The sequence below is a fragment of the Furipterus horrens genome, unplaced genomic scaffold (genome assembly GCF_987537825.1).
Source record: "Furipterus horrens unplaced genomic scaffold, mFurHor1.1.pri manual_scaffold_4, whole genome shotgun sequence".
NCBI classification, from domain to species: Eukaryota; Metazoa; Chordata; class Mammalia; order Chiroptera; family Furipteridae; genus Furipterus; species Furipterus horrens.
The window spans coordinates 76,713,840-76,731,172 of record NW_028327174.1 but is presented as its reverse complement, the minus strand read 5'-3'; the positions used below and the strand labels follow the sequence as shown (position 1 = coordinate 76,731,172).

The 17,333-nt window shown below is 42.4% G+C and overlaps 1 long non-coding RNA gene across 1 annotated transcript in view; it reads left to right on the top strand.

Moving 5' to 3' along the window:
• The first annotated feature begins 1,391 nt into the window (after positions 1-1,391).
• LOC150012255 (uncharacterized) overlaps positions 1,392-17,333 on the top strand; it is a 31,506-nt gene continuing 15,564 nt past the window's right edge. Inside the window, exon 1 of the long non-coding RNA XR_016510733.1 lies at positions 1,392-1,447. This is a non-coding gene — a long non-coding RNA (uncharacterized LOC150012255). The remainder of the gene's footprint in view (positions 1,448-17,333) is intronic.

Genomic DNA, 17,333 nt, shown 5'->3' with positions numbered 1-17,333 from the left:
GTATGTACTTCTGATCCTTTGTGGGAAGAGGACAGGAAAGTGGAGAGACCTTTGGGAGAGTCTTAAGTAAATAGTGACGTTATATAAAGTGTGTTAATGAATATTATATAGCAGTGAAAATACAAAAGAGCAAAAATAAATAACATAGCAATCTTTGTCCAAATATGGCCCCCTTGAACTCTGGATGGTATTTCAGCACTGTAGGAAAATTCCAGAAATCTCTGGCTGCACATGTTTCCCTCCCCTTATCTGCCTCTGCTGATAAACTGAGGATGAGCCTGGTGTCAGCTGGTGTCGGCTGTTGAAAGAAGCACAGCACCAGTGGTGTTGGGGCAGCAACTTCCACGGCCCTGCTCTGCCCTTGACCCGGCTTCTCTGATACTCCCTGGTTTATCATTTCACCCAGGTCTTCAATCAGTTGTGAGTCTGCACGGCTTCTTAAAATACTAACCTCAGAGAAATCACATACTCGCCTACCCCTGTGTGAGGGCAAGGTCTAAGCCTAGGAGCACCAGTCAGACTCACACGAAGGGGAATTCCGTCAAAAAAGCCCAAAGCTGCTAGTAACTGCTTTCTTTGGCACGTTGACTCGGTCCTGGCTGACGCTTGGTGCCTCTAGCAGAGGAAAACATGTGGCCCCGGGTCCCCGTGTTTGCATACATGACTGATATATTGATAGCTTCTGACCAGTTGGGCCAGTGCTTTTGAGAAAACCACACACTTATAACTTTTAACATGAAATCAAAACAGAATCTTGTACAAATGGCTATGCTGGATATTTAACTCTGAAAAGTTACTTTAGCGCTTCAGCATAACATGTGAGAGAAATTCCAACATTCAGGCAGGAATTTAGAAGGACCAAAACGTAAGTTCAAACTCTGGATCCTGACCTGTGCTACAAAATTGAGCACGATTTTTATACCAGAAACTTTGGCGTGGGCGGTTCATGCTGCGCTGGGATGTGCATCGGATGTCTCCAGCCTGGCTTTGTTTACCATGAGAACTGAAGGGAACGTTCTGAAAGGTCCTGTCACAGCACGTGCAGGTGGGCCTGCCTGAACGCGGAAGCTGGAGGAAACCAGTTTACGGGATTAGTAGTGACAGTGCCCTCTAGTGGTTTGTCCGAGGCTTAAACGAATGAACTGCAGGTGTGTCCCAGTTCTCCAAAAAACAGCGACTCCCAGACTGCGTGTGGGAAAGGGCTGTGGGGTGGAAGGGGATTCTTGCCTATGTAGCTCGTCTCGGCGACTCAGGCCTTAGGGACCGGACTGCCTGTACAGGGCTTCTGAGATCCAGTTAGGGCCTCAGTGAAAAGAGCCCTTCCTGTCCCCGGTCCCCCCACCCCCACCCCAGGGTTCCAGCGCGTGATACTAGCTACAAATCTTGGTGAAGGATTTGTACAACAAAGCTTTGTATCAGCTTCCCCTGGCCCGCATTCCATTTCAAGGTATGTCAGTGCTGAGTGGTGGAAGCTTTTCTTGCGCCTCCACATTTTCTGTGTTCCCTTGAGACCTTGCTGTTATCTTCCCAAATACTCTTGCTGCCCTTTGCACTTTACTTTCTGCTGCCTTCCTATTAAGAACTCTTGGCCTAATTCCTCAGGTGCCTGTGGGCAGGCATGTTTAGAGCCCCCAGGGAATGACAGGAATGCTGAGAATTCCAGGCACTACTTTGCAGACCCCTGGGAAAGAGCGTTTGGGCCCAGGGGAGGGGGGAGGGACCTTCAAAACACCTCTGATCACGGTTACCTCGGGCTACGGGGAGCTGGCTCTGAAGCCCGAATCTCATCTCTGGGTCCTTCCCTGTCTGCTGACCTGGGTACAGAGGGCGGGATGGTTGCTGTGCTACAAACTATAGATATGCAAAATGTGAGCTGTGTGCTGTAATGTTTTAGTTGTATTCAACATAATTGGCAAAGTGAGGCAATTGTGCGGCTCTCAGTCCTTTCAGGTGTGGAAGACAAAGGGGCCACAAAGGGGCCACCGACTAAACCAGACAAGCTCACGGGAGGCCTGCAGGGTGGCCTTACAAACTCAGAGACCCAAAGTAACCACATAGGATGGTCTGAAATTAAAACTTTCTAACGAAAATCAGTTCATGGCAGGTAGTCATGTTCTAGGCTGGTAATATCCCTGACCAAGGTCAATCTTTACCTTCAGTGACCCTGTCTATTGTCTCTTTGCAGCTAGGCCCCATTCCTTTGGAATACCAGGGTAATTCTCCTCCCCCCCCCCCAATCCCTCAGGGTACAACCACTGCAAAGAGCAGAGACCACAAATCCTCTCATTGTTATTGTCATCATGTTAATTGTGTCTATTTGTTTTACTTTTTATCCAGTCCCAGAGATTTCTCTGCTTTGCTTTCTCCCACCTCGCTAATCTATCACCAGTGAATTTCATGTAGCTTTCTTACATATTCCCCGGTAATTCTGATGTACAAAATGGTAAAATGGTAAAACTGCCCTTTTCTGGAGCACTTTCTCAATCTGTTGAGAATTTGCTTCCCAGTAGTTGTTGGTTTGGCTCAAAATAAACTCATAAAAATTCTCTACAGGTTTGAAAGTTTTTTATGTTGACACAGGGTTGCGTTGTACCATATCATTCCTGGGTTTGCTACATCCCTCTTGTGGAGTCTTATCTCATTACAGGAAAGGAGGGGGAAATGGCAAGAACTTGACTCAGAACTATCACCAGAGTTTCTCTGGCTTTCTATTCACATTAACACTTTCATTTGGTTATTTTTAAACTTTTGCATTTAACCCATGTGATTGTGAGGATGATCACCAAAACCACCCTCCACCCTCACCCCCATCCAACTTTGTGACAATGAGAAGAATCTCACAAGGGGAACGTGATTTGATTGGTTCAGTTAATGGGCGACTCCTGTTTGAATTGTTTGTTTATCCTGAGGAATGTCTGGCTCTTGATCAAGCTTTAATGTAGCCCTCAAACACTGCAGTGATCTCACACCACCACAGTGCTCCACCTTTGTCTCCATAAAATCCTCCTTGGAAACATAAACGTGTTACTTAGGACAGGCAACACATCAACTTGCATTGAAGGAGTGCAAATATTAATATGTAAATCAGTTTTATGAGATTCTCCTGTGTTGAGAGTATAAACATGAAAGGGTTTTATTTTTCCCATAATTGCTACTAATTGTGTTCTGTCAAACCTCTGTGCCTGCCTGGTAGTAAGCAGCCTTAATGGTGTCTCAGCCTAACACCATAACTGTGTCAGTTCCAGTTTATTAAAACAGTGTCACTAAAACCTTAAGACTCAGTAGTGCTAACGAAAGGATATGCAGACTAAAAAACAGTATTATATGAGTTTATCTGAGCCAAACTGACAACAATTGCTGGTAATAAAATTACAGCTTCTTGTATATACTGGAATCAAAGGAGAAGATGTAAGGGAGCTTGTGTGAAATCCATTGGTAGAATAGGGAGGTGGGAGAGATCAAGGCAGGGAAATTTCTGAGACTGGGTGAAAGGTAAAATGGAGAGACACATTACTTCTTTTACATTGGTGGGTACAGGATTGTTAACGTTTACAACACATAAAGATGGTATGTGGGGAACAAGATAACAATGAAGGGATCTGTGGTCTCCTGCTCTCGTGGGAGATTGTACCCTGAGGAGTCTGGAGAAGAGGGGATTACTTTGACATTCCAACGGTATGTTATCCTAGATACAAAAAGACAAAAGATAAGTTCACTTAAAGACTGACCTTTGTCAAGGAAGCTACTGACCTAAGACTACCGAACATGACTCACTTTCAGTTAGGAATTTTTTTACGTTCAGACCATCCTACTTGGTTACTTTACGTCTCTAAGTTTGTAAAGCTTGTCAGGCAGGCCTCCCCTGAGCTTGTCAGGCTCAGTAGGCAACCTCTTTTTTGCCCACAATAGTGTTTGTTTTAGCTTAAAAGTAATTTTCTATTCATATATCTTCTTCCTTCTCTTGCCCACCTGCAGGAAGACCAGTAGTCTTAGGTGCTGGAGCATGGGATGGTGGGATGCGGGTCTTGATGCGTTCTCTCCCATTACAGCTCCCTTTCTCATGCTTACCCTCTAATGTAGGACCTGCTTGTTTCTAAAGAGGGTGTCTTATACTCTTTTGTCTGTGGCTGCTTATCTGGTCAACACTATCCTCTGCTTAATTCTTTGTGGAAGAAATCTGAATGCAGTGTCTTTCTTGGGGAACATGTGCTGGTTCGTCAGGTAGGCTCTCTAGGCTGGGCTCCAGGTGGAGATCTCTCAGGTGCAATACTCTCCTTCACACCATGGTACACATTGGTTGGTGGGAAAGCGTGATGGCTTAGGCCCGGCCATCTTCCTTGGAGTCTATCAGAGCCATGTGAAAGCCTGTGTTCTTCTACTCCAAAGAGTGGCAATGCAGCCTGCCTTCTAGCACTTTCTGTCAGCCTCAATGTCTCTCCTGCTCCTCCCTTTTTTCTCCCAAGAATCAGGGGTGCTGTGCCAGACTGGGGATTTGCTAACTTTCCAACCAAAGCTAATCTCTAATCCTCAATATAGAAGCAGTGGTGGGAAGCAACATTTCAGTTTTAGTTTTTTTTCCCTCTTTTTTAATGAATTTATTGGAGTGATACTGGTTAACAAAATTATGCAGATTTCAGGTGCACAATTCTACAACACATCTGTACACTGCCTTGTGTGTTCACCACCCCAAGTCAAGTCTCCTTCCATCACCATTTATCTCCTTCAGTTTTAGTCTTATCATGTGTAGGGCCCTGCTCACATTCTAATCCAAACAATGAGGGATATTTACTGCTCTGCAGAATGCTTTGCCCATGAGAGGGACGCCCTTTCTCCCACCCTTCCTCTTTCATGGAAGAAGTGAGTCTGCCAAGTCCTGCATGGAGGTGTCTGTCTCCTATATCTGTAACTTCTCCAGACATGGAATGTGGAGTTTTCTTCTTAGCTAAATAGGCCTTCCTCAACAATTCCTGACATTTGCACTGAACAAAAATATATAGTGATGTCACGGTTTTCAATCCCAGCTTCATATTAAGTTAAAGATGTGATATTATCCCACAAATGAAATACACACACACATACACATTTTAAGTAGCTGCATACTACACTTAGTGGTATGATTGTGTTCTTGAATTCGGCGACCCTATCAGCATTATAGTAGAGTCCACTGGAAATGCATTTCCACTTAGTAGATTATCAATAGCTTTCTTCAGTCTCTTTAGATCCCTGAAGTCCAGCTGTATCTTCAATTGTTGGTCGATCACTCCAGATGCCATAATGCCTATGAGGCTTTTTATAAAGTCAAAGGACTTCTGAATCTCTTATTGCCTAAGGAACTTTATTCTGTTTCCTTGAAGGTGCCTCAAGCTGCAATAAAACAGACATTTGAAGGTTTCCTGTGATACTCTTTCTTGTTCCTTTTGGCAGGTACAGCACCATCATTTGAACAGCTTTTGTCAGGCATCATTGATCAGAGCTGTTTACCAGAACACAAAATAAATGGAGAGAGACCACATTGGAATAAACAAGACACTTCTCTCAGGGAGGCATGGAAGAGCTCTCAGTGGCTGTGAGAGTACCGTTTACTCTAATGCACTCAGGCAGAGGGGAAAAAAATGTGTCTACCAATTACAGGGAAAATACATATAAACAATTACAAAATGCTTCTGGAAAATTATCTGGACAGGTTTTCTTAAAAGGAATAGATACTCCATGGAATGACATTTTAAAAGGTCTCTGTGAGCTAATGTAGTAAATGGTAGTCCGGTGAACTAGTTCAGGGTGCCTACCCTGCTCATATTTCGCTTTTCAGATATGAACCCACAGACCTTGCTAAAGGATGGGTTTAGGTGGCCAGGTTTGTACCATGGAACCCACATAAGTCACCCTGTCCCCCATAGATCGTGCCAGGGACATGGTAACCTAAGCTAAAAAGGATTTTCTTTCTTGGTTTCCTAATGACCCCAAAACTATGGTCATGTGATGTTGAGTTAGGCCCAGTACCCCGACTGGGTGTTAGTTCAGATCAAATTTGGCTTTGAGAAGTGTAAAGTAAAAGGCATGGTGCCTAAACAGAGACTCATCTGTCTCTCATATAAACCTAGGAGTGGAGGGTTTGCATGACAAACTGTTGCCTGGACTTCGGGGACTCAGGCCCCCATATCCTACTGCTGTGCCACCCTTGATACATAATTATATTCAGTGCTATACTGGTACACTGACTCGGGGGGGAATAAAGGCTTGCTTTGTAGCATTTGCCCGATTCCTATGGTGAAAATATTCCCATTATGGTTGATTTCAAGCTGCCAATGGTTTAATAACCAGCTTGCAAAATTCCTGAATGTTTAACAATCTGCCCTTCTGAGGCTTGATGATCCAGACCGCTCTTCTCCCTCATGGCCCCAAATGGCTGCCCCAGCTACAGACATGAGAACTACATTTCAGCAAACAGGAAGGAAGAAATTGAAAGACAGCAAACTTCTCCCCCTTTAGGATGTCTTCTAGAAGTTGTAAACAGCCACTTAAATCCCATTGGACAGAACTCAATCATATGACTACATCTACTTGGGAAATACATTTTTTGTTTTATGCTTTCATGTACCCAACTAAGATTTGGGTGTTCTGTTACTAAGAAAGAAGAGAGAAATGCATTGGGGGGAAAATTAGCAGTCTCTGTAACTAAAGGTAACACCCAGTTCCACATAAATGCCCAAGTTAATGAGGAGGCAGAAGCCCAAATTAAAAAGAAGTTAGTTTTCAGAGTGAGAAGACTTGGAATGGATTTACAGCAGGGATGATAAATGTGCAGCTTCAGTAGAGAAAGAGAGGCCAGCTGCCAATTATTTAAATTTTTGGTGACTAATGATAATACTCCTTCATTCTCTCCTGAGTTGGAACTAACTGAAGGACAGATAAATAAGTCAGGCAGATGGAGATAAAAGTGCCAACTTGATTGCAGATTCAACTGTTGGGAGGAAAACTTCAGCCCTAAAGTAATTAACAAGGGGCTCACTAACTTCACTCCTAAAATAAACTTAACCACATAGTCAAAGGCAGAATTAGAAAACTGCAAAGTTGCCTCCCTCCCCACCCCTTTTTTCTCTTCCATGGGCACCTGGCCTTGAAGTCTCCCTACAGCAGGAAACTGGTGAATTTTCTTCTTCCGAATCCACTAATAAGATAATTAATCCAAATTGATTGAGGCACAGTAGGAGAGGCCAGGATATATCCATCCATATTGCAAGAGGAACGAGTGTTCTTTACTAATACTGTGACCTTTCAAAACTGTTGAGGGTTAGCTAATCATGCTGCAGTTGGTTATGTGCAGCCCTTACAGCTCTCCATGTAGTCAGATGAGCACAGGTGGTTTCTGTGACAACAAAATGGCCTCTGATGTAGAAATGTAATCAAGGGCTGTATTGTGTGGGTCAGGCACTGAATGCTGTAGGTGTTCACAAGGAGGTTTATAAGAGGCTTGGAGGAGACAAAGGAGTTTTCTTGGAAGTGGTAGGACTTGAGCTTGCTCTTACAGTCTGGGCAGGATTTTTGATCAGCAGACGGAATGAAAGTGTCCCAATACAAGGGGAACTTGAAGGATGTACTGAGAATGGGGGAATGGGCATGGTATGGTCAGGACACAGAGAGGAGACCACACTGACCAGTGAGGTGCCTGTTGAAGAGCAGTGGAAAGTCAAGTTAGATGGGTGCTTTGGGATCACCGTTCAGGCAACCCTAACAGAGGAGTACGGTAGTGGCCAGAGAAGGAAATTTGTGACCATTGAAGAAAAGCAAAACATGATGTTTCACTGATTGTTTGGAGGAAGTATTACTTCCTGAACTTTTCAGTTGCATGGACCAAGAGATTCCCTTTTCTGGGGAATCCAGTTAAAATAAGTAGCTCTGACTCATACATTCCACCTACCAGGTATAAGGAAATGATCTTCAAACTACTTCATGCATTAGAACAACCTTGTTAAAATATAGGTTGCTGGGCCCTACCCCCACAGTTTCTGATGCAGTAGCTCTGTGATGGGGCTCAAGAATTCCATATGTTTATTTATCTATTTACTTATTTATGTTGTTTTTTAATTTTTAATCCTCACTTGAGCATATGCTTATTGATCTATAGAGAGACTATGGGAGGGAGGGAGAGGGAGAAAAAGATCTATTTGAGAGAGAAATGTTGATTGGTTGTCTCCTCTCCTCAACCCATAACCTGGGTATATGCCCTGACCGGGAATTGAACCTGCAAATTTTGGTGTATGGTATGATGTGTTCTAACCAACTGAGCTGCCTGGCTAGGGCAAGAATTTTACTTTTAGAAGGTCCCAAGTGATGCTTCTGCTGGTCCTGGGACCACACTTTAAGGAGTCACTGGAATAGATGCTGGCCAGGGATCAGTCCTGTCTAGTTTTGAATGAATGAATGAATAAGAATGAGAATGCATTCCCTGAATCATAAAATTAGAGATGAGATGCAATGGGTCTCTGAGGTCTTTTTGAGTATGTGCTTCTGCAACTCTAAACTACTGGATATCCTATTCATATTTTTTCCATATAATAGAAATCTCAGTGTTTACTGAGATGGTTTTTATCCCCAGCCAATGCATTCATTTTACCTCAAGGGCTCATATCATTAGCTGGCATGTGATTAGACTTGAGAAGCTTTCTCAAGAGGAAAGAGCCTCTTGATGTGGGCTTTCCACATGCAAGAAAGCAGCAAGAAATGGCAACTAATTCAAATATTGCCTACCTACTTTAAAAGTGAAAAGGGATGAGACTTTTTCTCTAAAGCAAAAGTGATGTCAACCCAATACCTGAAGCTTTGGAGAGCATTCACTTAAACTGTTAAAAATGTTCAGCCTTCAGAAAATACTTACCCAACTCATAATTGTCCAAAAACAATCAACTGGCTGGCTGCCAAAGGGATTAGAGGCTTCCTAGTGACCTCAGACTCTCAACACAGAGGAGCCGGGCAGGCTGATCTGGCCACAGGTGGAGGGGCACTTGTCAACATTTGCAGCATCAGCGATCACTCCTTGCTCTAATTGGCCTGTGCACAGCTGGCTGAGTGAAGATGGGCCTCAGCAGAGACAGAGTCTGGCAGCCATATAGAGAACTGTACTCAGACTGAGAGATTTTCAAAATTTCATTTTGGATGATCTTTAGATTCAGTCCCATATCAAGGAGATGAAGCAGAGAGGTGATGTGTCCAAGGGATGCTAAGGGCTTTAGCAGCAGAGGCAAGATTTTGAAGGATCAGCAGGATGTTGAGATTTTTTTCTCTTTTCTCAAGTAAATGGCTTTTGTGGTTAGAGCAAATGAGCAAGTGGTCACTGTTTTCACTGAGAACTCTTCCACATGATGGAAGCTGTGGATGAATTCTCCAGTGATCAGGAATTCTCCCATGATCAGTCGATGTGGAAAATGCAAAACTCTGAGTCTGTCTCCCAAGTTGGGATAACTTGATCGTTGGGGGTTGGGTTTATCCAACAAACTGGAAATATGAGGGTGGGGCAGACAGCAGCCACTTCCACACATCGCTCTGGCTCAGGCAGGAGTTTGTCACATTGTCCTCACCACTCGATAGGGTTTTAGTGATCTATGCACCATTACTCCCGTGGCTGATGAACTTATGGCTACTCGATTTTATATCCTGTTTACGCTTCATTCTTTCTTCCTCCTGGTCAGTCTTTATCCTCTTATGTTATATGCATACATTTCTATCGCAACCATGATATTGTGAATTGCTTGGCTGTTGGTCAGTGTCTTATCATTATATTTCAAACGGTGAACATCCATTAATAATATTCTCAAAACATTGTTTTATAGACTGAGCACTGATACTTGTAAGCAGAGTTCATAATCCCCAAAGTCAGATCTTCTGGAGGTGAGAGAGAGGTAAATGAGAAACCACACTACTACTATTGTTAGCAAGCAAAGGGGAGCTTGTTCACCTGTCTTGGCGTAAGACCCAACAATTAAGTGTTGAGAAAACAGGTCTTTATTTATAATATTCCAACTTGGGGGGGGTGTGCTGGGAGCACTCCAGTTTAGAGCCCTGTTCTCCCACAAGACCCAGCACTTCCCTTGTTCCCCAAAAGGCTATAAACCTAAACCAAGTCCAGTAGTTCCCCGTCCCTCATCTGTCTGCTCTCTCCTTCAGGATTTGGGAAACATTGTCATCAGCCTCCATATAACAGTCCAGGGAAGCATGAGCAGTATTGCACTGGATTATGGTGAAGTCCAGGAAAGGCACAAGTCCTAAGAGTCCTCTCCACATGTCTTGAGTTCCAAAAGTCCAGGGAGAGTCCAGGTCTGCAAGGCGGAGTTCTTGGTGGCTTCGGAGTCAGCTGGAGCTGGCATGATCAATGCAGCAGCATGCCGGCTTTTTTACTAGCCCAGGCCACATGGCCCTCTCCCATAGCAAACCAGCCCTCCTGCAAAGCTGCCTAGCTGCTGCATCATGGCTCTCTTCCTATACACCAGACCTCATAGCAGGCTGGTGCAGTGCCTCTGCAGTCTTTTAAAACCACATGGCCCAGTGTGCCAAACGGCTTCTGGCTTTTCATTCTGCCTGGCTCCTTTCCTTCTTTCAGACCACATGGCTCCTCCCAGTTAGTGGCTGCCGCCTTATTTGTTAAACCCTGGTCCAGGCCTATGATGCAATCAGTGTGGTGATTGGTCCTAGCCACTGGCCCAGTCTCGAGCAGGCCCCATATGCTCTTTCCTCACCATTCTGTGGTCAGAGCCTCTTCCATTTCCTTGGTGCCTGGAGTGGTCATACCATTTGCATAACTAAGACACTAACTACCTGCCAAAGATATACAAAGTACCTTAAAGGCTGCACTGTTCCCTCCCCCATCCCCCAAACTACGGGCTGTGGGGACTTCTGGGAACTCTTGTTACACTAAAGTGCTTTCATGCTACCTTAACTTGCTCGTTTGATCTCATTGCTTAAACTGTCCTTTAACTTTGCTGACAAATCCTTATTTATCCTTGAGAACCAAGCTCAGTCACTGTGAAACTTTCCATTTTGTGTATAATTCTATCCTTTAAATATTCCTGTAATTACTTCATGGATTAGAATGAATTATTTGCATGTTTAATAGCTACAAACTAATTGAAGGAAGGATCTATTTTTGAATTTTTAAACTGAAGTTGATTTAACCACATACTGTAGTCTCTCTTCAGAGCTCCCCAGGTTTGCAAAGCCGGGGGCTGCTATGTGGTACATTCGTGGGTTCAGAGAAAACTCTCTAGTCTACCCACCTATTCTCTTAGTCATGAAAACATGGTGTAATTCAAAACTTTGATTCCTATTTATTCTCTCAGTGCCTTGAGAAAGGTCATCCTTGAAGCTTCTAGCAGAGGTTTATTTTAGTGCTAAAGGAATTCAGATCTCTTCCTTAGAGGCTGTTTTGATAGGGAAAGAATTGTATAGAAACAGGAGCATGCGGAGAGTGGAAGTGTTTATCTTGAGTCACCAAAGATTAAGTTTGCCCAGTTTCTAATTTCACTAAGGCTCGAGCCTTCTAATGAGTTAGCCCAGCGAAGCTTAAATTCAACGCACTGAAGCTAGAGAATAGAAGATTAATACTAAACATGTCAATCATATGTTGAAACTGGTCTGAAATGATTTAAAATTTTTATTTTATTTTAATTTATTTATTTATTTATTTTTGGAGAGAAGGGAAAGGAGGAAGAGAGGGAGAGAAACATCACGTGTGGTTCCCTCTCACTCGCGCCCCAAACTGGGGACCTGATGTGCAACCTAGTCATGTGCCCTGACTGGGAATTGAACCAGTGACTCTTGGCTCACAGGCTGACGCTCAATCCACTGAGCCATAGCAGCCAGGGCTTGGTTTAAAAATTTTAGATGGTAAAGTGGTGGCTTGGGTGTAGTTCTTGTGTTGGATGTTGCTGTGTGACTAGAAATCAGGCTGTGCTTTGATGGGAGACCCCAAATTGCAATGTCTTAAATACTAAGAAATGTTAAAATATTTGTTTTTGTTTCTTTTTTCTGGGAGACATCATTAACTCATTTCTGCACCCGATCTCCTAAAAGCTGAGCCAGCGGGGCATTGATTTGGTCTTGATTCTATGTTGCTCATAACTATTGGCAACTTCATGAAAGACCTTTTTCCTAGGCAAGGGTCAAGGGTGCTAGTTAGTGAATAACACTTCTCATTTTTAACAACAGGCAGTGCTGTGTCTGCTAGTTTCCATGGCTGCATCTCTCTGCCTCTAGATACAGGAAATCATTGCTTTTAATCGTCTCCGTTCTCCTTCTGACCAGAATAAACTTTGCATTTTGTAGTTGTGTTTTTTCACATGTCACAGTGTCTACTGACAGAGATGCATTACTTCAAAGAGAAAATTGCAAGCAGTTTCAAGCCTGCAGTGGAAATAAAAGGTGGGGAAGATGGAGAGGAGAGCAGCTAAGTCATCAGACATCAATAAACCTATGATTCATATTCAATTTCTAGAGTTATCACATCCAATCTAAATAAGAATTAAATACACTTCATTCTGATATTTGGTGCATGCTTTTACATACAGTAGTGTCTCTTCATAGTGCCCCAGATTTGTTCCGGGGCTGCGTGGGTAACATACCTGTGTGGCATTGCCTGGCTTCCCTGTGTTCCCACAAAGAGGAGCTGTAACTGCACGAAGAGGAAGCAAACGGAATCCCAGAGATCAAGATTGAGTACATGACAGTGAGAATGACCAGAACTTTCTGTTTATCAAATGACAGACAAGGAGAAATAACTCATCAGGTTTCATTTAGAGATCTCAGGCTGTTGAAATCAGACTTTTAGATCTTAATCCAATGAGAATGAAAGATGAACTTACCTCTAGTGTCTGCTTATGACAAATTCTTTCTTTGCTCTGAGATATGACTTATCTCAGTGGTCTGAAACAGTCCTTTCAAAGTTGTTTGTTTTCCCAACTGCAGTGCCTTCCAGGTGTGCTAATTCTGGCAGAACACTGGCATCTGGTATGTGGAAAAGAACATCATTTTTTGTGGTACTCAGTCAGTTGGCAAACATTTATTAATGAACACTTGTGCCAGGAGCTGTCTTAGTCCTGAGGACAGAGCAGAGAACAGAGCAGAAAAATCTCTGTCCTTATGGAGCTTCCGCTTGAGTGGAAGGAGACATATGAAAGTCTAACTGCAAAAGAAATACGAGGGTGAAGGGTTAGAGATTGACCTAAATTGGTCAGGAAAGATCTTTCTGAGGAGTGACATCTGAATCGAGGTGTGAATGTGGGGAAGAAAGTGGCCGTATGACAATTTTGAGCTCCGCATGTGGACTGGGATGTGGTGAGCAAGGAGAAGGGAGAGGCAGGGGGACGGGAAGGCAGAGGCTGGGTCTCCCGAGGCTGCATGGACCACTGTTAGGAGTTTGGAGTTCACTCATGTTGCACAGAGCGGTCACTGAGTGTTTCATGCAGGAAAGGGACATGGGCTGATGCAACTGGAAAAGTTAACTTGGCTGATGTGGAGGATGGACGAGTGGGGCCTGCTAGTGTGCTGAGACTAGGGTGGTGCCAGCGAGGGGCGACCGGTCACTTTAGAGGTGTTTATTGTTGTCAGAGATATCAGGACCGGATTTAGAATATGAGACAGAACAATTAGGGGTGGTTACCACGTTTTTAGCCGAGCAATGAGTGAACCTTGGTGCTGTTGACTAAGGCCTCAGCTGTTGGGGAGAGGGGGTTGGGCAGAGCAAATGAGGTTCTCTGTAGAGTTCCTTTCAGGTTTGTGAAAAGGAATCAGTCATTCTGTGCCACACTACTCAATGGAGGTAATTAGAAAGTTGCAATAACGCTTCTAGCGAGTGATGTCTACAGGGGACACTTTCAGGTGACAGGAGTTTCCCAGTGCTCAGTGGCCTATGCTGGCCTGGGTGAAGTGCTAATACCAGTAATATGTGATTTCTTTAGTTAGGTTTTTCCTCAAGACTGAAATGGTACTAAGAAAGTGAGTTGGGATTCTAATTAATTCTCCAGGCAATAGAGAACCAGGTTATACTTTTATTTTCAATCAAATGGTTTGCTTATTGGCTTCATGGGCTTTTGGAATGTTTACTGAGTGATAATAATTAGCCTTGAGGATAAGAAAGTAAACACATGCAAATCCCTCACTTCCTTGGGTTCAACAACCCTCACTAAAGAGAGCAATCATATTTATCTAAAATGTCTGATTTTGTTGAACTACCACATATATTGTGATATTTATACATATATCACACATTATGTATATGTATGTATACAGGGTGGGGCAAAAGTAGCTTTACAGTTGTGAGTATGTAAAACACAGAGTTTATTCTTGTATTATGATTTGCAAGTTACTGTATTATTTTCCATGAACACAACTGCAAGCCTACTTTTGCCCCACCCTGTATATGTATACATATGTATATACATGTATGTGTGTATGTGTGTGTGTATAAATATATATGTAGAGCAAGAGATCTGTTTTTTTCTGTGAATGTTGGCATATATATAGCATACATATACAGTGGAACCTTGGTTCTCAAAATTAATTCATTCCAGAAAACTGTTCAAGAAGCAATTTATTCAAAAACCGAATCTCCTTTGTTTGTTGTCTGACAGACACGTGACTGGTCATACAGGTATCAGCATGAAAGGATTGTTGAGTTGAGAATTGAGACCCGAAATTTTTTAGAAAAACAGACCTTTTTTCCGTGAACAACGTGGTTGAGCACTGAATTGCTCGAGAACCAAGACATTCAAGAACCGAGGTATGGCTGTATATGTAACACACATATACATATGTAACATACATATACATATGTATGCCAATATTTACAGAAAAAGACATCTATCCACCCCTGCCACCCCCATCTCCCCTGCTCCCCACCATTGTGAATATGAAATAGCAGGAACATTCACAGTCAAAATAACTGGAGAGAATCTTATAAGAATTGTGTCTCGTATGTTCATTTGTTTCTTCTTTCACTTATTAAATCATCCATTAGTCAACCAGCATCTACTATGTTCTAAGCTTTATCTTAGGCTCTGTGGATACCAAAACTTTTTTGTTTACTAGCAATTATTATTAACCTTTCTTTATAGTTAAAATGAGTAATAGCAACAAGCTTAGTTTAATTAGATTCTAAATGGAGAGTTTTGTGCCAGATCCTGAAAGAGAACATAAGCCATGTTGAGGGAGTTATCCTGAGGGCAATGGGGAGTCATTGATGTGTCTTATATGTGGGAGTGCCTTGATCTAGCTTTGCACATTAGAAAGCAGCAGTATGGAAATGAGAAGTAAATGAATAGGGGCACCCTTCACTTGTCCCCCAGAACAATACCCTCCCTCCCGGGCCCCTCCATACACAGGCTTTTTCCTTAGTCACCATTAATATATTCAGTGACTCTTAGGAAAGACTCATAATATGTGCCTTCTTAAAATTTCATAAGCAAATGCTTCTAGATCAGAGTAAGAAAATCACCAAACCAGTTAATACCAGTAGCTTTTTAATCTTATCATAAATGCAATTGCTTTATTATATGCTATCACCTGAGATATTTTTAATTCAAGAACATTCCAACAAAGTATGTGGTTGACCTTTTACCTCACCAGCCTCTTCTTTTCTTTCCCCTAAACCCTTTCTTATGAAGTCAAGCAAATGAAGTAAACTGGGTAGAGGTCATTACCTTTGCAACTGTGAAGACTTATAGTAGAGTGTAAGTGAGATTTCCTCCCATGGTTTAAAGAAGTCTTTAAAAATTAACTGTATCTATACTTTGGGGATGCTCTTTGTGTTTGTTTCTTTATTTTGCTTTGTTTTCTTTCCTTTTATTGCTGATTCTGAAGACTCTGTATTATTATTATTATTATTATTATTATTTTTGGTGGGGGGATGTCTTAGAAGCAGCTTACTTAATTTTCTCTTCAATGGGTTATGCATCGCTGTATTTGTAGGCTGTACAGACACGATGAGTCAGGTAGTAGCAGGCTCAGAGAAATCAAAAGTTGATAAAAAAGGGAGCAGATATAAGTTTGCAATTTGTACTCCACAGAACTTAGATCATATCATCGGAAAAACAGAGTGAGGATAACTTGTGATAACCTAGCCTGTCATTCTTTTCCTCAGGCACATAAGCCGAGGGCCTCAGTGTGCCCGGCAATGCCAGATAGAGCTCCTGCCCTCATGGCGATTTTGGCACAGGCTTGGAAAGGTTTGGTGCGCTCATTAAGAAAAAGAAATTAATTCCTTAGAACTTTAAAATCATTCATTTTTTACTCTGCCCGTTTGTTTAAAGATTCATTTATTAATTCATTCAGCAAATACATTTATTTTGATTATTATTGTAGAGAAGACTGTGCTAGGTTTCAGGATTCATGAAAAAAAAAATCAAATAAAGTGACAGCTTCCAAAGATCTGGGGAGACCACCGCATTTCAGTGGTTCCTGTGGTGTCAATAAATGCATCAGTGGAGTTAAATCCAATATAATAATCAGCAGTGGTTTGGAACACTCATTTGAAATGTCCTGGGGCTAGAATAAATAATGAATCATTATTATGAAGTGCTAGGTCCCTGGGGAGTATGATCTTTGGACCAGCCAGTGATGGGATGAAAGGACTTTCTGGTCACTGAACCTGGGTGAGAATACAGAATACTGAATCAGTAATAAATCAGTCACGTCTCAGGGTACCTGATAGGAAATAGAGATACTGCCTCTCCAATGTCTACTGTATTTTCCCATTTCTTATTTACTATGCCTTCCATTATCTAAACCCTACTGAGTTTTCCTCTTTGGCTCTAATGAACATTTCCCTCTAAAAATTGTTGACTACTGTCCCTCCCACAGAGCTGCTAACAACTGTTACAAATTCAAGGCCAGGAACAATAAACCATGTGCAAGGAGAGCTGAAAAAGGTGTAAGAGTCAAATGATTATGAGTTCGCAATATTTTCGTTTTGTTAATACACAAAACACAGCACCAAGCCTGCAGGTTATGGGGATTTATAAATAAAATCTTAGGTTATAGAAACTGTGAGAGAATCTTCAACACAGAAAATAATCTGTTCAGATTTCAGTTCTAGAGAAATATAGAGAAGTTGCAGAGACCTCATTGAGAGGATTTTGAAAAATAGGTTAAAGGTAGAAGCTAGGATTGGGAGGATATGGCTTTGAGTCCCAGAAGACAAGGTAGCTTGTGAACCAATTTTCTTTAGGAGGGAACTGTTGGGGCCTATCTCCTTTGATTCTTTTGTAACAACCGTGAGAGGTACGTTTTTAGACTCCCATATATATAATGGTCCCTCTTATCCTTGGGGGATGCGTTTTAAGACCCCC